The sequence below is a fragment of the Salmo trutta genome, chromosome 33, assembly GCF_901001165.1.
Source record: "Salmo trutta chromosome 33, fSalTru1.1, whole genome shotgun sequence".
Taxonomy (NCBI): domain Eukaryota; kingdom Metazoa; phylum Chordata; class Actinopteri; order Salmoniformes; family Salmonidae; genus Salmo; species Salmo trutta.
The window spans coordinates 11,578,409-11,601,068 of NC_042989.1; positions in this window are offsets into that span (position 1 = coordinate 11,578,409).

A 22,660-nucleotide genomic window follows, 5' to 3' on the forward strand; every position below is an offset into this window, starting at 1 on the left:
GCCTTTGAAAGATAAACATCTCCTTAATATAACCACGTTGTCCGATTTCAAAAAGGTTTTACGGGGAAAGCATAAAGTTAGGTTATGTTAGAAGAGTACATTGACAATAGCTGTGTGTAATGTATTGTCGATTCAAAGACAGGCGTCACCAAAACCATAAAATCAGCTAAAATTATGCACTAACCTTTTACAATCTCCATCAGATGACACTCCTAGGACAATGCATGCATTTTTAGTTCTATCAAGTTCATATTTATATCTAAAAACAGTGTTTTACTATGGCGTTGATGTTCAGGAAATCATTTCCCTCCAATACCGGCAGTCAAGTCATGACAACAAAATAATTAATTAATATTAGAAAACATTGGTAAAATATTATATTGTCATTCAAAGAATTATAGATTTACATCTCTTGAACGCAATGGACTTGCCAGATTTAAAATTAACCTTACTGGGAATACACACTTTGCAATAATCTGAGCACTGCGCCCAGAAAAATACGCATTGCGATACAGACTAACCGCCATGTTGGAGAGATCTAAAATCGAAAATACTATGTAAATAATCCATTACCTTTGATTCTCTTCATCAGATGTCACTTCCAAAGAATCCCAGGTCCATAACGAATGTAGTTTTGTTCAAAAAAGCTCATCATTTATGTCCAAAAACCTCCGTGTTGTTAGCACATGATCTAAGCCAGCCGGACTTCACTTCACTTCACGAACGGAAAAAATATATTTACGTTCGTTCAAACATGTCAAACGTTGTATCGCATAAATCATTAGGGCCTTTTTTAACCAGAACATGAATAAAATTCAAGGCGGACGATTGGGTTCTCTTTTAAAACGTTTCGGAATGAGAGTACCCACCATCAACTTGCGGGCAAGGTGTCTAATGGGCCATCACAGTTCCAAGGCTCTTATTCGGTCAGATCTCACTGTAGAAGACTCAAAACACTTTGTAAAGGCTGGGGACATCTTGTGGAAGCAAAAGGAAGTGCCAAAACATTCCTCAGCCCCTTTGTTTTTCAATGGTATAGGCTTAAAGTCAATTCAACACATCAGGTATCCACTTCCTGTCAGAATCTGTCTCAGGGTTTTGCCTGCCAAATGAGTTCTGTTATACTCACAGACACCATTCAAACAGTTTTTGAAACTTTAGGGTGTTTTCTATCCATATATAATAAGTATATGCAAATTGTAGTTACTGGGTAGGGTTAGTAACCAGATTAAATCGGGTAAATTTTTTTTATCCAGCCGTGAAAATACTGCCCCCTATACCCTAACAGGTTAAACAAAAGAGTAGTGGGGGGTCAGAGGAGAAGGCACAACAGAGTTGATAAATATTAACAATTGATATGCTAATCCTTTGCACATGAACGCTCACTCATTCGGGAACAATTGCAATCAATATATATTTACGCTCAGTGTGTCGTCGGGATCCTTGTTGGAGAGTTTTTGTCCTGTTGGAGAGTTTTTGTCTGCGTTCTCTCTCTCTCGGTTAGAATGGATCTTTCAAAGCGACATTCATTAATGTCGTTATAGAATGGATGTTTCGTCGCTCTTTGCGTTCAATGATACCGAATTTCTAGCTGCAGACTAGCAATTAATATCAAAGACTTGTTATTATTCTGTCGGTATCGATAGTCTAAAAGTTTAACCACGTGGTATGGTCAAAGTTCAGTAGAGGAATGCATGGTCAAACCTTGGCTCTCTCTTCTGAGGTAAGCTGGTCTGAAGAAAGAAATTCTGGGTGGGGGTTTTATACTGAACATAGAAAAGCTGTCACATGACGCCTTGTCCTGTCTGTGTCCCTGGGGGCGTGCCGATGACTTAGTTAAGCTTTTGAACAGAAATACAATTCTCTCACATTAACATCAGTGCATAGCATCTCAACATATTCCAAATAGCTTTATCCTTATTAATATATTTGATACAACCATTTAGATGTAAGTCCCATAGCTGAGGCTATTATATAAAAATTATTATGGTAATATGGCAATATTGTCTCTCATGGGTTTCATAAAATTGTACCAAGCGGACCAGTTCGTAGCTGGATTCTTCACCGATCTTTTATACCTTCTCCAGAACATAAATGTCGTTCGGTTCTCCAATTCTGTGAGGTGGAAGAATCCTTTGTTCGCTCCATGAAAACACTCTGTCTCTTTACTGTGGCCTGTTAGGCAGGACATTCCCTTTGGAATTTACGACCGCCTTCACACAGCCTTGTGTCAGAAGTATAGAGGTCGAGGGATGGTGCATAGAAAACCCAGAAGGCAACGTCATGACAACAGGAATATATGGGAATTATTGGAAATATATGCAAATTAATATTAATACCATTTAAATGTATATGTTTTTTGCATTGGATATATCATATGGAGACAGAAACATAAACCTTTTACCTTATCATAATAAAGTAGACATAATTGCAAATTATTAAATCCTTCCAATAGAAATAAAAAAAACTATTTAGTTACGAATTGAACTTTAACTTCACTGTCACTTTCCAACCTTGTTGAAGATGGCTCAATGTCAGGCTCAAAATGCCTCAAATTTGCCAAGATGGCCACCAATTTTTCAACCCTTGTACTGGTCAGCCTGTTGCTGTCACGACTTCTGCCGAAGTTGTTTCCTCTCCTTGTTCGGGCAGTGTTCGGCGGTCGGCGTCGCCGGTCTTCTAGCCATCATCAATCCACTTTTCATTTTCCATTTGTTTTGTCTTGTCTTCACACACACCTGGTTTCAATTCCATCATTACATGTTGTGTATTTCACCCTCTGTTCCCCCCCATGTCCTTGTCCGGAATTGTTTATTGTAGTGCTTGTACATGTTATGCTGGTGTGTAACGTGTTTTGTTTACCCATTGAATTATTGTTCTGTTTACGGTGGTTTTATTTATGAAACTGCACTATTGTAAATCAGTTTTTGCTCTCCTGCGCCTGACTTCTCTGCCACCAGTACGCACACCCTACAGTTGCGTGCTTTGGTGTGTGTGTTCCCAAACAAGGACCAGTTGCGCTCGGAGGCGGCTGATGTTGGTGGGATTTGGAGGATGATGGAGGCAACAGGGGAAAGAGCCTCAGATCCACAAAGTCCATTCCACAAGGTAGCTGATGAGATATGTTGGCATGACTGCCATATTGCACCTCCATCCCAAAGCCCTTTCTAGGAAGTTTAATTTGCCAGACTGCCAAGAACCTTGCCCTCATCCAGGCTAAGGTGGTGAGACACAGTAATGATGACACCATAGGCCATGTTGATGTCTGCACCAGACAGGAATCTCTTGCCAGCATACTTGGGGTCCAACATGTACGCTGCGGCATGTATGGGTTTCAGGCAGAAGTCTTCATGCTTTTTGTTGTATTTCAGAACTGCAGTTTCCTCAGCTTGGAGCAACAGTGAAGTGGGCAGGGCAGTACGCATTTCTTCTCTTACATCTGCAAGCAGAGTCTGAACATCAGACAGGATGGCATTGCCTCCCTCAATCCGTGCAATGGCTACTGTTATAGGTTTCAGGAGTTTTAGGCTGCTTACCATTCTCTCCAAAATACATCATCCAGGAAGATCCTCTTGATGGGGCTGTCCAGGTCGGCAGACTGTGTTATGGCCATTTTTTGGAGAGACTCTTTCCCCTCCAAGAGGCTGTCAAACATGATGACAACACCATCCCAATGGGTGTTGCTGGGCAGCTTCAATGTGGTGCTCTTATTCCTCTCACTTTGCTTGTTGAGGTAGATTGCTGCTATAACTTGATGGCCCTTCACATACCTAACCATTTCCTTGGCTCTCTTGTAGAGTGTATCCATTGTTTTCATTGCCATGATGTCCTTGAGGAGCAGATTCAATGCATGAGCAGCACAGCCAATGGGTTTGATGCGAATGTAAGACTCCTCCACTTTAGACCAAGCAGCCTTCATGTTCACAGGATTGTCTGTCACCAGTGCAAATACCTTCTGTGGTCCAAGGTCATTGATGACCGCCTTCAGCTCATCTGCAATGTAGAGACCGATGTGTCTGTTGTCCCTTGTGTCTGTGCACTTGTAGAATACTGGTTGAGGGGTGGAGATGATGTAGTTAATTATTCCTTGACCACGGACATTCAACCACCCTTCAGAGATGATTGCAATACAGTCTGCCTTCTCTATGACTTGCTTGACCTTCACTTGAACTCTGTTGAACTCTGCATCCAACAAATTAGTAGATAAAGCATGTCTGGTTGGAGGGGTGTATGCTGGGTGAAGAACATTCAGAAATGTCTTCCAATACACATTGCCTGTGAGCATCAGAGGTGAACCAGTTGCATACACAGCTCAAGGCAAGCCATTCAACAGCATTTCTCTGACTACGTTCCTCCATTGAGTCAAAAAAAGTTCTGATTCCAGGAGGACCATGAGCTGTTGCTATCGATAAGGTGTCTGATTCATCATTTTCACCTCGTATAGTAGAGGGATTTTTGTCAGGGGTTGCTTGTTGTAAGCACTGAGGGAACGTTGTGCACTTGGCCAGATGATTCTGCATCTTTGTTGCATTCTTCACATATGATTTGGCACAGTATTTGCAAATGTACACAGTCTTTCCTTCTACATTAGATGCAGTGAAATGTCTCCACACATGAGATAGTGCCCATGGCATTTTCCTGTAATGATTAGAAAAAAAGGAGTAAAAAACAAATACAATTCCACGTATAGATAAATAGATAAGCAGTTAGATTAAACAACTCCTTTGTAAGATAAATGTTTAAAATGAAACATGTATGGAAACAGGTGAATTAACACTCCTCAGTTAGCATGCTCAAGCAAGCTAAAACCCACATGGTAGCAAAAACTAACTAGCAGGAATTGTTAACAAATCAGAAATTATTTAAACACACTTTGCTGTAGGCTACTATTTACTAGTTAACCTGTTGGGGCTAGGGGGCAGTATTTGCACGTCGGATAAAAAACGTACCCGATTTAATCTGGTTACTACTCCTGCCCAGTAACTAGAATATGCATATAATTGTTTGATTTGGATAGAAAACACCCTAAAGTTTCTAAAACTGTTTGAATGGTGTCTGTGAGTATAACAGAACTCATTTGGCAGGCCAAAGCCTGAGAAGATTCCAAACAGGAAGCGCCCTCTCTGACCATTTCATGGCCTTCTTGATCATCTCTAACCAAAACAGGGGATCTCTGGCATTACTTCAATTTCTCAAACATATGACTATTTTACAGCTATTTAAAGACAAGAATCTCGTTAATCTAACCCCACTGTCCGATTTCAAAAAGGCTTTACAACGAAAGCAAAACATTAGATTATGTCAGCAGAGTGCCCAGCCAGAAAAAATCATACAGCCATTTTTCAAGCTAGCATATAATGTCACATAAACCCAAACCACAGCTAAATTCAGCACTAACCTTTGATGATCTTCATCAGATGACACACCTAGGACATTGTGTTATACAATACATGCATGTCTGTTCAATCAAGTTCATATTTATATCAAAAAACAGCTTTTTGCATTAGCATGTGACGTTCAGAAAAAGCATAACCCCCGCAAACTTCCGGAGAATTTACTAACAGTTTGCTAAATTACTCACGATAAACGTTCACAAAAAGCATAACAATTATTTTAAGAATTATAGATACATTACTCCTCTATGCACTCGATATGTCCGATTTTAAAATAGCTTTTCGGATGAAGCACATTTTGCAATAATCTAAGTACATAGCCCGGCATTACAGGGCTAGCTATTTAGATACCCACCCAGGTCAGCCTCCACCAAAATCACATTTCCTATAAGAAAAATGTTCTTACCTTGCTTGTTCTTCATCAGAATACACTGCCAGGACTTCTACTTCAATAACAAATGTAGGTTTGGTCCCAAATAATCCATCGTTATATCCAAACAGCGACGTTTTGTTCGTGAGTTCTAGACACTATCAGAATGCTTCTTCACGGTCCCGCGCATGGCGCATTGGCGTGTCAAAAATGTCTAAATATTCCATTACCGTACTTCGAAGCATGTCAACCGCTGTTTAACCTGTCTGGGCTAGGGGGCAGTATTGAGAATTTTGGAAAAATATGTTCCCATTTTTAACTGCCTCCTACACCAACTCAGAAGCTAGAATATGCATATTATTGTTCAGGTTTGGATAGAAAACACTCTGAATTTTCTAAAACTGTTTGAATGGTGTCTGTGAGTATAACAGAACTCCTGTCAGGCAAAAACCTGACAAGGTTTCAAGCAGGAAGTACCCTGTCTGACAAGGAGTCGTGCGTCTTGCATCTTTTTATTGAAAAGTAAGGATCTTAGCTGTAACGTGACAATTCCCAGGGCTCCAATAGGCTCTCAGAGCCCGCGAAATAACTGAAGGTTTACAAGGGAGCCTCAGGTTGAAACATATTATCGCCTTTTGTAAGTGGATGCTCCGAGGACCTTTGAATGATGCGCGTGCATGAGTCGCTTCTGAGGAGAAATTTTATTCGGCTGTTTAGGCTCAATGCATACTCCCGGTCGGAATATTATCACTTCTCTACGACATAAATGGCATAAAAATTGGTTTTAAACAGCGGTTGACATGCTTCGAAGTACGGTAATGGAATATTTAGACATTTTTGACACGCCAATGCGCCATGCGCGAAACCGGGAAGAAGCATTCTAGAACTCACGAACAAAACGTCGCTGTTTGGATATAACGATGGATTATTTGGGACCAAACCAACATTTGTTATTGAAGTAGAAGTCCTGGCAGTGTATTCTGATGAAGAACAAGCAAGGTAAGAACATTTTTCTTATAGGAAATGTGATTTTGGTGGATGCTGACCTGGGTGGGTATCTAAATAGCTAGCCCTGTAATGCCGGGCTATGTACATCCGAAAAGCTATTTTAAAATCGGACATATCGAGTGCATAGAGGAGTAATGTATCTATAATTCTTAAAATAATTGTTATGCTTTTTGTGAACGTTTATCGTGAGTAATTTAGCAAACTGTTAGTAAATTCAACGGAAGTTTGCCGGGGGTTATGCGTTTTCTGAACGTCACATGCTAATGCAAAAAGCTGTTTTTTGATATAAATATGAACTTGATTGAACAGACATGCATGTATTGTATAACACAATGTCCTAGGTGTGTCATCTGATGAAGATCATCAAAGGTTAGTGCTGCATTTAGCTGTGGTTTGGGTTTATGTGACATGATATGCTAGCTTGAAAAATGGCTGTCTGATTTTTTCTGGCTGGGCACTCTGCTGACATAATCTAATGTTTTGCTTTCGTTGTAAAGCCTTTTTGAAATCGGACAGTGGGGTTAGATTAACGAGATTCTTGTCTTTAAATAGCTGTAAAATAGTCATATGTTTGAGAAATTGAAGTAATAGTATTTCTAACGATTCAAAAATCGCGCCACTGGAATATCAGTAGCTGTTACGTAGGTGGGACGAAATCGTCCCACATACCCCAGACAGGTTAAAACCAATTTTTATGCCATTCAACTCGTAGATTAGTGATAATATTCCGACCGGGAGTATGCATTGAGCCTAAACAGCCGAATAAAATTTCTCCTCAGAAGCGACTCATGCACGCGCCTCATTCAAAGGTCCTCGGAGCAGCCACTTACAAAAGGTGATAATGTGTTTCAGCCTGAGGCTCCCTCGTAAACCTTCAGTTATTTCCCGGGCTCTGAGAGCCTATCGGAGCCCTGGGAATTGTCACGTTACAGCTAAGATCCTTACTTTTCAATAAAAAGATGCAAGACGCACGACTCCTTGTCAGACAGGGTACTTCCTGCTTGAAACCTTGTCAGGTTTTTGCCTGCCATAGGAGTTCTGTTATACTCACAGACACCATTCAAACAGTTTTAGAAAATTCAGAGTGTTTTCTATCCAAACCTGAACAATAATATGCATATTCTAGCTTCTGAGTTGGTGTAGGAGGCAGTTAAAAATGGGAACATATTTTTTCAAAAATTCTCAATACTGCCCCCTAGCCCAGACAGGTTAAAGAAGCAATAAAACTGGCCTTTAAACTAGTTGAGTATCTGGAGCATCAGCATGTGTGCATTTGATTGCAGGCTCAAAATGGCCAGAAACAATTAACTTTCTTCTGAAACTTTTCAGTCTATTCTTGTTCTGAGAAATGAAAACTATTCCATGCAAGAAACTGCCAAGAAACTGAAGTTCTCGTGTAACGCGGTGTACTATTCCCTTCACAGAACAGTGCAAACTGTCTCTAACCAGAATAGAGAGAGGAGTGGAAGACCCCGGTGCACAACTGAGCAAGAGGACAAGTACATTAGAGTGTCTAGTTTGAGAAATAGACCCCTCACAAGTCCTCAACTGGCAGCTTCATTTAATTATACCCGCAAAACACCAGTCTCAACGTCAACAGTGAAGAGGCAACTCCGGGATGCTGGCCTTCTAGGCATAGTTGCAAAGAAAAAGCCGTATCTCAGACTGGCCAATATAAAGAAACAATTAATATGGGCAAAAGAACACAGACACTGGACAGAGGAACTCTGTCTAACTGTAATTGCTGCCAAACGTGATGGGGGAATTTGTATTGTTTGTGGATGGGTGAATTTGTTATAATCGATTTTGAATTCAGGTGGTAACACCACAAGATTAAGGGGTATGCATATTTTCTGAAGGCACTGTATATCAGCATAAGAAACTTCAGAAGCGCCAAGGATGGCGTCTGGTGTACTGATTTCAGTGCCCAATACTGCATGAAACCTATTTTACTCTCCCTCTCTCTCGCTCTCTTTTTCCTTTCCCTCTCCTTCTCTCTTTCTCTCTCATTCTCCCTCTCTCCTCTCTTTCGCTCTGTAATCCTCTTGGGCTGCACCATGGCTGACCTCTCCTTATCGTCTCATGTAACATTAAAGCTGAGTCTCTGTCTTCTCCACAGGCATGCTGATGAGCAGGACCACTCCTATCGCTACTGAGAAGTGCTAATCAGTTTAATTAGACAGACAGCAGTAATAAGGCGGCCAATAAGACAGCCATCTCTACCTCCCACTCCTTCTCTTATCCTGCATACCCTCATCTCAGACCCTACGCAAAAAATGTACAGTCCATACGGGATACGTATAGTCTAAGCTTTTTGAAGAGTTACGGAAAGCGCTGTACCTACAATAGGTTATGGCTTTTTGTGGAGAAGTTAGCAAAATATTTTTAGGAAACAATTATTTGTGTAAGTTTATTTGCCTAAATGCTAGTTTCACTCATGTCACTGTTATAGTTTCTTAGTAATGACCAAATAATACACTTTTTTTATTCCTTGAGTCAAAACGCCATTAAGTACCAATTAGCACCAGAGGCGGCAGACTCAATGCTGCAGGATTCAACCGCCCAGGACTCATCCATCAACATTGAGGAATATACATTGTCAGTCACAGGCTTCATTAGGAAATGTGTTGATGTTGTACCCACAATAACAATTCGGACATACCCCAACCAAAACTCTGGATGAACAGATCTATACGTACAATTCTGAAAGCCCATACTGCAGCATTCAATGTCAGCAGAACAAACCCAATGACTCAGTGGCACGCAACGCGCACAAGGCAAGCATGTACGAGCTCCGCAAATCGATTCTAGGTGCAAAAAGACAATACAGACTCAAACTTGAATTGATGTCCGACATCTCAGACTGGTGTCGCATGTGGCAAGGATTACAGACTATCACAGTCTAGAAAGCAAATCAAACTGTGTGGTGCCCACCGAAGCCTCACTTCCAGATGAGCTTAAAATATTCTATGCTCGTTTCAAGGCAGACAATTCCGAGCCATCCAGGAAGACTCTCGCTCCTCGGGACGACCAGGTGCTTTTGCACTCCGAGGCGGACATGAGGAAAACTCTGACCAGCTGTCTACTCTAACATCTTCAACTTATCCCTGTCCCAGGCTGTAGTTCCCACCTGCTTTAACAGTTCTGCAGTAGAGAGAGTCATAGGCTTTAAGTTCCTCAGCATCCACATAACCACCATTCTTATCAAGAAGGCACAACAGCATCTTTACTGCCTAAGGCGGCTGAAGAAATTCAGTATTCCGCTCCGGGTCCTCTCCAAATACTACCGCTGCACCATTTAGAGCATCCTGACCGGTTGCATCAATGCCTGGTACGGGAATTGCTCTGTCCGCGACCGCAAGGCCCTCCAGCGGGTGGTGAAGATGCCTAGTACATCACTGGGACGTGCTCTTACCCATCTAAGACATCTACTCGAAACTGTGCCTGAGGAAGGCACACAGCATCATCAAGAAACCCACTCACCCCAGACACGAGATGTTCTCTCCCTTACCGTCGAGCAGACGGGATCAGAGGATGCGGTCTTATACCAACAGGCTCAGAGACAGTTTTATTTTATAATATTTTTTCATTTGTAAGTTGTATTTTTATCTATTTAATTTTTTTACCCCCTTTTTCGTGGTATCCAATTGGTAGTTACAATCTTGTCTCATCGCTGCAACTCCCATACCGACTCGGGAGAGGCGAATGTCGAGAGCCGTGCGTCCTCCGAAACAGAACCCGGAAGGCAGCCACACCAGAAGCCAGCCGCACCAATTGAAGAACCTGGAAGCCAGCTGCACCAATGTGTCGGAGGAAACACCGTACACCTGGCGACCATGTCAGCATGTACTGCGCCCGGCCCACCAAAAGAGTCACTAGTGTGCGATGGGACAAGGACATACATCCCTGCCGGCCAAACCCTCCTCTAACACGGGCCAACTGTGCGTCGCCCCATGGGTCTCCCGGTCGCAGCCAGCTGCCTGGACTCGAACCCAGTATCTCTAGTGGCACAGCTAGCACTGCGATGCAGTGCCTTGTGCCACTCGGGAGACTTCAGAGACAGTTTCTATCTACAAGCCATCATACTGCTGAACACTTTAACTGGACTGACCACCTGCTCTGATTCTCTGCACCTTAGCACACATGCACTCAATCATGCACACACCCACAAAGACATATACACATACATAGTACATTCATGCCACACACACACACACACACACACACACACACACACATCAGAACTGCTGCAACTAGACTCTTAATACACTGCTCAATTTATAGACTTGCCCCTCATTCCCCCCTTTCCCATTACACATGTAAATATTGGACTATAAATTGTGCCTTCCTGTATTGTACTTATCCTAAAATGTTTTATATTCTACTGCCATTTACTTTATGTTCATATTCTTATCTTTTATTATTTATTTTAGTTTTTGCATTGTCAAGAAGGAACCTGCAGTAAACATTTCGTTGGACAATGTCTTCCATGCGTATCATGTACATACAACTAATAAGACTTGAAAGATGAATGTAAGATAAAACGTTATCAGCATCACACTCCAGATTGTAGTATGATGTCATTAATCATCTGAAAATGGGGTGTGAGGGTCATTGAATCAAATGGTTTGTCTGAAATAGAGGTGTAACTGTGTGGCTGTAGGGAGTAAGTACTATACAGGCCTGAGGTGATATGGATCAACATGTCCTCTTATTCCCCTACATCCCAGCATGGGAGGAGGCAGTGTGATCAGTCACTAGGGGGTTCATATGAGGAGGAGTCATATGCCTGTCTGTCTGTCCGCACCGCCTCTTGCCCGGCTGCCTGAGATTAATGCTGAATTGTTGGCCGATTCACGTCCTCTGGGCAAAAAATACAGGCTCACTTAATTTTGCTCTTTCTCCCCTTCCAAGTGAGAAATATTGGGTTTATCCATCAGTTGAGAATGATTAATGTCTCTCACAGCGATTCTCTTGCTTACTCTTCTCCTTCCTCCCATGTTAGTAGTGGTTGCTGCCGGTTAGCTAGCAGCCGTATTGCATCTCTCAAAGGAGCAGCTAGCTCTCCATTTTGATTATCCATCACTGATAAACAGAACACCTCCCTGTGCCTCCACCACACAACCCTCACTGTTTATGAATACCTGTGCAGGGGAGAAATTAAATTACTCTTTTATATTTTTTTTCCTCACCAACTCTTTCATTAATTATCCAGGCATTAACTAACCATGTTAGCCCAACAAGCAGTGTGCAGGATTAAGCCTTTATCGCTTGATGATATTCTACAATAAATGTAATACTGTATGTGTCATTAGACATTGACAAAGTAGAAAATATTGTGTGCTAAATGTGCTAAACGGCACGCGGCAGAGAAAGGACAAAAAAGTATTGGATTAAGAGAGCAATCTGAAGTGTTTAAGGAATGTAACTATGAGTGTGGCTTTACATTCCTCATCTAATAGGCTACGCTCCTCCAGATTCTGAGTACCAATGTTTATTTATTTTGTAGTCTGTGTATTCCATGTATTAATTTTGTGTGTATCGGAAACCATGCTAAATGATACTTGGCTACACAGATACAATAGCAACATAAAAAGCAGTAAAATAGAAAGTTACACAGGGTATTGTCACGAACCGGCTCGAAGTTCGTAACAAAAAGGGAGACAACGTGGAGATAAGGAATAACAAAATATATTTATTAACTGAAGTAAACTAAATACAATTATTAATGGTGTGTGTAGTCATTAGTGTAAGTGAGTGGTTGCGTGTATAAATGTGATAATGAGAGATGTTGAAAGGTGCCAACGCAAACAAACAAAACGGCCACAAAAATGCCACAACCAAAATCTATTATTGTCTGCATGGAGAGAGTCTCCTCAATGAATGGGGAAGTGGTGCATTCATCCTGGGACACACCCGAGCCTAGGTGTGTCCCATTTCGCTGACGACCCTCCCAGCTCTGCCCGCCGACATCATAATAATGAGAACAAGACCAAAGAAAAAGAATACGGCAGACAGAGTTGGAGGGTCGTCACAGTATTAACATTTGCAATAATATATTACCTTTGGTAAGGTGCTGTAAATGTGTCAACAATGTCCTAGTGTGAGGGCATGCCTGGAGAGCTATCCCATCAAGGTTTTGCTTTCAAGGCAGGCCAGGATTCTCGGAAAAAAGCAAATCAGGCTTACATTATTCAATATCTACTATTAGAAAAATTGCCCTAGTCTTTTCTATAAATAATTAAATTAACCGTCAGCAGATTGCCACCAATCAAGTATGGAGACAGAATGAAGCTTAATGTTTTGTTGGCTTAAAAAAATGTAACGTAATTTCCGGACTATTAAGCGCACCTGAATATAAGCCGCACCCACTGAATTAAAAAAATATATATATTTTGAACATAAATAAGCCGCACATGTCTATAAGCCGCAGGTGCCTGCCGGTACATTGAAACAAATTAACTTTACACAGGTTTTAACGAAACACGGCTTGTGACAAAAATAAATAGGCTTTAACGAAACACGGCTTGTAACAAAAATAAATAGGCTTTAACAAAACACGGCTTGTAACAAAAAAATTATAATTAGCAGTAGGCTTTAGTTGTCTTTTTGCACTGAGTCAATTCCTCACGCTGCAGTTTCCAACGTTTTATCATCGACTCATTAAGACCAAGCTCCCGTGCAGCAGCTCTATTTCCTTTTCCAACAGCCAGATCAATCGCCTTCAACTTGAAAGCTGCATGATATGCATTTCTCCGGGTCTTTGCCATGATGAGGGTGACAAAATGACTACCGTAGTCAGAATGATGGGAAGTTTGAGAGCGCTCGATTTAATCTAAACAGTAAACAAAAAAGTTGTTTGACCTTGATGATGGCCGGATCTTCATGTCATCGCAACAGCAAGCGTGAAATGATTCTCACAGTACCGAACCGTTTTAGCTGCAGGATTCCAGCTGTAAACTGTGGCAGGCATGCAGATCTTACTTAAAACCTGTCTGGGCTTGGGGGCAGTATTTTCACGGCCGGATGAAAAACGTACCCAATTTGAACAGGTTACTACTCTGGCCCAGAAACTAGAATATGCATATTATTAGTAGATTCAGATAGAAAACACTCTGACGTTTCTAAAACTGTCTGAATGGTGTCTGTAAGTATAACAGAACTCATATGGCAGGCAAAAACCTGAGAAAAATACAAGCAGGAAATGAAAATCTGGTGCTTGTAGGTTTTTCAAGTCATTGCCAATCGAACACACAGTGACTAAGGATTAATTTTGCACTTCCTAAGGCTTCCACTAGATGTCAACAGTCTTTAGAAAGTTGTTTGAGGTGTCTATGATGAACAGAGACCGAATGAGAAGGCTGGGAATTTGGTCACCCAGGGAAGGACATCACTTCATTGGCGCGCATTCACAAGAGAGGAAGCTCTGTTCCAAAATGTTTTTCAAGACACAGGAATGGTCCGGTAGAAATATTACTGAATCTTCACGTTCTAAAGGCCATAAAGATTGATGCTATACAACGTTTCACATGTTTGAACGAACGTAAAACAAACGTAAATTTTACTTTTCGTCGTCACATTTTCCGCGCACTTCCTACATTCGGAGTAGCTGAACTGAATGCGTGAACAACAAGGAGTTAACCTCTTATGGCTAGGGGGCAGTATTTTCACGGCTGGATAAAAAACGTACCCGATTTAATCTGATTATTAGTCCTGCCCACAAACTAGAATATGCATATAATTATTAACTTTGGATAGAAAACACTCCAAAGTTTCTAAAACTCTTTGAATGGTGTCTGTGAGTATAACAGAACTCATTTGGCAGGTCAAAACGTGAGAAGATTCTGTACAGGAAGTACCCTGTCTGACCATTTCTTGCCCTTCTTTGTCATCTCTATTCATTACAAAGGATCTCTGCTGTTACGTGACACTTCCTACGGCGGCTCCAATGGGCTCTCAGAGCCCGGGAAAAACCTGAATGACGTAATTCAAAGCCCTGGCTGAAACACACGAGCGCTTTTGCTAAGTGGTCTATCAGCAGACAAAAGGCTTACGCGCGTGCACTGGCCGCCCCCGCCTTTCTGTTTTTCCCTCTTTTTACCGAAACCCAGATTCCCGGGTCGGAATATTATCGCTTTGTAACGAGATAAATTGCATAAAAATTGATTTTAAACAGCGGTTGACATGCTTCGAAGTACGGTAATGGAATATTTAGAATTTTTTTGTCACGAAATGCGCCATGCGCACGACCCTGATTTACCATTGGGATAGTGTCTAGAACGCACGAACAAAACGTCGCTGACGGAATATAACGATTGATTATTTGGGACCAAACCTACATTTGTTATTGAAGTAGAAGTCCTGGGAGTGCATTCTGACGAAGAACAGGAAAGGTAAGACCATTTTTCTTATAGTAAATCTGATTTTGGTGAAGGCTAAACTTGCCGGGTGTCTAAATAGCTAGCCCGTGATGCTGGGCTATGTACTTAGAATATTGCAAAATGTGCTTCATCCGAAAAGCTATTTTAAAATCGGACATATCGAGTGCATAGAGGAGTTCTGTATCTATAATTCTGAAAATAATTGTTATGCTTTTTGTGAACGTTTATCGTGAGTAATTTAGTAAATTGTTAGTAAATTCCCCGGGGGGTATGCTATTTCTGAACGTCACATGCTAATGTAAAAAGCTGTTTTTTGATATAAATATGATATAAATATGAACTTGATTGAACAAAACATGCATGTATTGTATAACATAATGTCCTAGGTGTGTCATCTGATGAAGATCATCAAAGGTTAGTGCTGCATTTAGCTGTCTTCTGGGTTTTTGTGACATTATATGCTAGCTTGAAAAATGGGTGTCTGATTATTTCTGGCTGGGTACTCTGCTGACATAATCTAATGTTTTGCTTTCGCTGTAAAGCCTTTTTGAAATCGGACAGTGTGGTTAGATTAACGAGAGTCTTGTCTTTAAATAGCTGTAAAATAGTCATATGTTTGAAAAATGGAAGTTTTCGGATTTTAGAGGAATTTGTATTTCGCGCCACGCCCATCATTGGATATTGGAGCAGACGTTCCGCTAGCGGAACATCTAGATGTAAGAAGTTAAGGAGATGTTTGTCTTTCAAATGGTGTAAAATAGTTGATTGTTTGAGAAATTGAAATGATTAGATTTTTGCTATCTTGTCAAGCAATCCCGTTACCGGGATGAGAACGGGAAGGGGGTCCCCATAGAGGTTAACTCAGAACAGTGAACAAAACAACAGTTACAATTTTCGTGTGCATCCAGACCGATAGTTGACCAGTGGTGTAAAGTACTTAAGTAAAAATACTTTAAAGTATTACTTAAGTCATTTTTTGGGGTATCTGTACTTTACTTTACTAATTATATTTTTGACGACTTTTACTCCACTACATTCCTAAATAAAATATTTTTTTACTCCATACATTTTCCCTGTCACCCAGAAGTAGTTACATTTTCAACGCTTAGCAGGACAGGAAAATGGTCCAATTCACGCACTTATCAAAAGAACATCCCTAGTCATCCCTACTGCCTTAGATCTGACGGACTCAATAAAAAAAATGCTTTGTATGTAAAGGATATTTTAGAAATTACATTTACTTTGATACTTAAGTATATTTCAATCCAAATACTGTTACTCAAGCTTCTGCCACAACATGGACCCAGCAGAGATCACCCAGATCCGGAATGTGGTAGTCCACCAAGGACCACTGTTAGGACGGCAGCAGGAACAGCTCTCCCAAATCTCCAGGACCCTTAGGGCACTTGCCGAGTCCCTCCAACCACGGCACACCCCCAACCCAGGAGGAGGCAATACCCAGGTCTCATCGCCCAGTGCTACAGACGTTGTCGTGGTTCCTCCAGGGAACCTGCACCGGGAACCCAAGATCCCAGCCCCCGAGCAGTATGACAGCCACCCAGGAGGATGCAAGGGGTTCCTCACTCAGTGTTCTCTGTTGTTCGAGCTACAGTCCTTTTCGTTCCACACTGATCGGGCCATGATCACCTACATCATCTCCCTACTCTCAGGCAAGGCCCTGGCGTGGGGACGGCAGTATGGGAACAGCAGCCACCATCTTGCAGATCCAGTACTGCCGAGCTGCGACGAGTCTTCAACCACCCAGTCGGTAGATGAGAAGCGGCCAGCCGACTGTTCAACCTCCGCCAGGGGGCCAGACCAGTGGCTTACTTCTCAATTGAGTTCTGCACCCTCGCCGCTGAGAGTGGGTGGAATATGGAGCCACTGGTTACTGCTTTCCACCAGGGTCTGTCTAACTCAGTCAAAGATGAACTGGGAGAGGATCTTGAGTTCCTGATAACACTGGCAACCGCATCCAGGAATGGGTGAGAAAGTGCCCTTTTGACATCACTCCAGCATTCCGGTTTCCTGAGCACCCCAAGCCCACCGAGCCCAGCATGGAGGATCCCATGCAGCTGGGTCGCACACATCCAAGCTCACAGGAGCGTGACAAGCACATGCATGAGGCTGCTGCCTCAACGGCAGAAGTCTCGGCCATCTCTGTGCTACCTGCCCAGAGCTGACAGGAAATGCCAGGGCTTGTCAGGACAGGGCAGGTAGCAGTTCAGTATGTGAAATCGGAGGGCCTGTTGTCCGGACCTCTGGCAGTCTCTATGGGGGTGCCACAGGGTTCAATCCTCGGGCCGACCTCGGGCCGACTATTTTCTCTGTATACATCAATGATGTCGCTCTTGCTGCTGGTGATTCTACGCAGAAGACACCATTCTGTATACTACTGGCCCTTCTTTGGACACTGTGTAAACTAACCTACAGACGAGCTTCAATGCCATACAACTCTCGTTCCATGGCTTCCAACTGCTCTTAAATGCAAGTAAATCTAAATGCATGCTCTTCAACCAATCGCTGCCCGCACCTGCCCGCCTGTCCAGCGTCACTACTCTGGACAGTTCTGACTTAGAATATGTGGACGACTGAAAACTCTCCTTCCAGACTCACATTACACATCTCCAATCCAAAATTAAATCTAGAATTGGCTTCCTATTTCGCAACAAAGCATCCTTCACTCATGCTGCCAAACATACCCTTGTAAAACTGACTATCCTACCGATCCTTGACTTCGGCAGTCATTTACAAAATAGCCTCCAACACTCTACTCAGCAAATTGGATGCAGTCTATCACAGTGCCATCCGTTTTGTCACCAAAGCCCCATATACTACCCACCACTGCGACCTGTATACTCTCGTTGCTGGCCCTCGCTTCATAGTCGTCGCCAAACCCACTGGCTCCAGGTCATCTATAAGTCTTTGCTAGGTAAAGCCCCGCCTTATCTCAGCTCACTGGTCATCATAGCAGCACCCATCCGTAGCACGCGCTCCAGCAGGTATATTTCACTGGTCACAACCTAAAGCCAATTCCTCCTTTGGCCTCCTTTCCTTTCAGTTCTCTGCTGCCAATGACTGGAATGAACTGCAAAAATCACTGAAGCTGGAGACTCATATACTCCCTCACTAACTTTATCCTCTTTTAAACATCAGCTGTCAGAGCAGCTCACAGATCTCTGCACCTTTACATAGCCCATCTACTTCACCGCCATACTGTAATTTATTTTTGCTCCTTTGCACCCCAGTGTTTAAATGCTATATTGTAATTATTTCGCCGCTATGGCCTATTTATCGCCTTACCTCCCTTATCCTACCTCATTTGCACACACTGTATATAGACTTTTTCTATTGTATTATTGACAGTATGTTTGTTTATTCCATGTGTAACTGTGTTGTTGTTTGTGTCGCACTGCTTTGCTTTATCTTGGCCAAGTCGCAGTTGTAAATGAGAACTTGTTCTCAACTTACCTACCTGGTTAAATAAAGGTAAAATATTTATTTTTTTAAATCTACGCTGTAGGTAACTGGGAGCTCTTGGCAGTTAAGTGGGCTCTTGAGGGGTGGATACACTGGTTGGAGGGGGCACCTCATCTTTTCGTGATCTCGATGGTCTCCATTCAAGAAGCCAAGAGGTTGAATGCTGACCACTGATTTCATGGTTACCCATGTCTTTTGGGTAACTTCCCCAGGACCTTGTCTCAGATCGTGGGCCCCAGTTCGTCGCATGGTATTGGAAGGCCTTTTACTCCCTGTTGGGTGCATCGGTGAGTCTCTCCTTGGGGTTCCACCCTCAGTCGAATGGTCAAACTGACTGGGCCAACCAGGAGCTGGAGAAGCTCCACCACTGCTTCGTCTCCACTCAGGCCAGCAACTGGAGCAAGTTCCTCGTCTGGGCATATTATGCTCATAACACACTGCCAAACTCGTCCACTGGACTGTTGCTGTTTGAGTGTCAGTGTTTCCTGAACAAGAGGCCTTACTCCACTCCTCTGTCCACACATGATCTTCCCTTATAGGTGGACTCGCGGAAGTTCGCTCCTTGCTACATAGGACCATTCAAGATCCTGAGTCGCATCAACCCGGTCACCTATCTTCTCCAGCTTCCCTGGTCCATGAAGGTCTGTCCATCTTTTCATGTCTCCCATTTCAAGCTGGTAAGGACCAGTCCATTCTCTCCCCCCACACCTGCTCCTCCGCCCCTTAGAGTTGTGGATGGCCGCCTGGCCTACACCGTCCGGCATCTGTTGGAGGCTTGTCAGGTCCGTGTGACCCTGCAGTATCTGGTGGACTAGAAGGGCTATGGTCCCGAAGAGCGGGAGTGGGTACCTGCCCTGGATATCCTTTATCCGGATCTTGTTAGAGACTTCAAACAACTATGTGGTGGGTCGTCATGGCTCTGCGGCTGGAGTCGCTGTTAGAGGGCTGTCATGGTCCCTCCTGGCACCAGAGGGCAGCAGAGACCGCCCTAGAGACTTATTGGACTCAGGTTTGTCTGAAAATGTCATGATTGTGTCCCTGTTAAAAGAGGTGTGTTTTCTGTGGTCCTTTGCAGGAGTTTGCATTGTTTACTGTGTGCTTTAATTTCCTGAGTGAGTTTTCGAGACTTAGTGGTTGTTTTTTTCAAGTGTACTGTGAACCTGCGGCTACCGTTTCTCAGTAAAGTATTATGTTTATCCTTAACCACTGATTCCTCATCTGGTCTCTATTCTGCACATGGGTCTAACCTTACCATATCACACAAGTAGTATTTTACTAAGTGACTTTCACTTTTTCTTGAGTCATCTTCTATTAAGATATCTTTACTTTTACTCAAGTGTGAAAATAACTTACTTTTTTCACCACAGTGCTTGACGCAATGTTCGTGTCTGATTCCACCAGACAATCATTGGGGAAAATGCATGATTGTGAACTATGGTTGGGGCTAAAAAATGAAAGGACATGACTCACTAATTTAAATGTCATGAGTCCTTTAACCCCAATGCTAAAGTAACTTGAATATGCCATTCTTAGTGCAAATTTAGACAAAATAAAAAAAGACCTAGCTAGCCAAGACAAATACTTTTTTTAAATCCTGTTTTTTTTGTTTTTTGCATGACGTTTGAGTGTGTTTTTCTTCTTATGCAAGGCAAAGTAGCACACAAAATAACTATAGTGAAACTACTGGAACTCAGAAACATTAGACATTTTAATAATTCAATGCATTATGCTGTAATTGAACTGAAAATGTTGTTTTCAAAATGACTAAGCCCTATTTCCGACCACAGAGGTTTTAATCATTCTTCTCTATGGAATTAAACCTTTGTTGAGTACTCCTTTAAATACTTTTTTCTGTACCTTTTGATATTGTGGCTGCTAGTGCAGTGCCCTTTAAGAGCTATCAGATAGAAACATTTAACTAACATTGTATCAAAATAGCTTTTGTCTCTTGGTAGCTAAATTTAGGTAACTCAAATTTTTAATGACAGCCTAATTCTTCAACTGTCCTAAAGCAACTGATATGAAGAATTCGTTTAGCATTCATTTGACACAGTTTACTGGACTTACATATGTCACTTATGATTAAAGGGTAAACCCCAATGCCAGGTACCTGTGAATATAAATACTTTAAAAAATGCATATTAAATTAACAATTGAGGAAAATTGTATTACATTATAAGTAAATGTAACACTTTGAATGTTATCCTCAATGTTTAACTATGATTGATAAATGTTCCCAAATACATGATGTTAAAGGACATGAGTAACAGACACAAAGTAGTTTGGTGCCATTTGGGGACACATATACACACAAACAGGCAGTGTGCTGGGGATGAAGTGCTGCCTGCCACTCAGCGGAAGTCACTCAGCTTTCAGCTTGGGTCAGTTGTGGCTCATTAGCAAGTCATACATATTGATGGTGCTTCAGCCAGTGATCCACACTACCACCAACATGAAACAGCCCAGGTGGCCGGATCCGAAGGACATTGAAGCAGGAGGAGTGTCGCTGTGTCACTCATGAGAGGTGGGGGACTGACATTCACTCCACTTCATATTCCTCTCACATGTCATCCAGTGATATAAATGTTTAAGTCTGACGCATAAATACAGTATGAGGAAGGAATGACAGAATTACCATCACAACAGAGAATATTGCATTTCCCAGATAGTACTTGTCTTTACTTTAGCACTGACAGCAATAGCTATATATATATAGTATGTATGATATTGTCAAGTCTGTTTAGTGTGTTTAGTCATTATTATGTGTCGGGTAAGGATTTGGCTTCTGTTAGGAGCTCGCATAGATTCTCCCATGAAATCTTATATTTTCCAGACTGCACCACGGCTTGTCTTCCCCATGGGTGAAGAGTTTTCCTTGAAAGCGTTCAAAATGTAAAACTTTCAAATATAGAATTTAATTCCAGGGAGGCCACACAGCTACATTTGAGACAGATAAAGGAAACCATGAATTGCTGTGCTGCTGGAAATGCACCATTGGAAGATGGTCAGTAATTGAATTTTAAATAAAACCATAAATCACCCAGGAGCACTGTGGAATATAATTTATATCAAACATGGTGAACTCCAAGGAATGCACTTGCTTCGCAGTAAATCGATTTCAAAATACAAGGTTCAATTAGCGCTCCAAACCCAAGTGCTCCTGATTATTTTGACCCACAATACATCTTAATAGTTATTTTTGTAACAAGGACTGACCTTAAAATATTTAATGTGTACACTATTGTGATACAGAAGGTGAACTCTGAATAGGGTATGAATAGGTATTGGAGTGATATTGCAGGCTCAAAAGAAAACTGCCGAATGGATTTACTAAGGATGGTCTTTTGAGAAAATGCTTGTGACTGCTTGCTGAAGGATTTCAGCAGGCCTCATGTGAAACTGATGTATAAGTGTGTGGTAAAGTGGATCTCAGTCTGTCTGACGATGCCATTACAGAGGGCTACAACACAGGGCCTCAGGGAAGTGGAGAGAGAAGAGGAAGCCTGGTGATCGGGAGGGTCTCCATCATTCGCCTTTATCTGGCCATCCTGCTGTCAGATTGTCCCCTCTAATGACAATATGAATCCTGTTATGCAGCTTACATAACATAAGAGGGAGACAGATAAATCGTTCCTCGCAATATACATGATTAAAATAAAAAATGTCCGTCCTCATTTGTAATATCTCTCACAATTGTCTAACAGCATTGTTGTTTCCAATATTTATCAGAAAATTAAACAAGTGGGCTGACTGGCATATGCCGGTAATCCTTCAATGTGAAGACGTGGAAGGGAAGAGAAATCTCCCCAATAAGCCCTGTTTTCTAACCCCATTACACTGCTCTCTCTGCTACCCTCGTCAGAAAGCTCCAGGGGATGCGTTTTTCTCACAATGGATCAGGGGCCTACTTGTCTTGTCTAAGCCAGAGCAGTAATTGGATTTCATAGTTAAGCACACTCTACTTGAGCCAGTTCACCTGCAGATAACAAACAGATATCTGACATTGTTAGATACCAACACTACCTAGG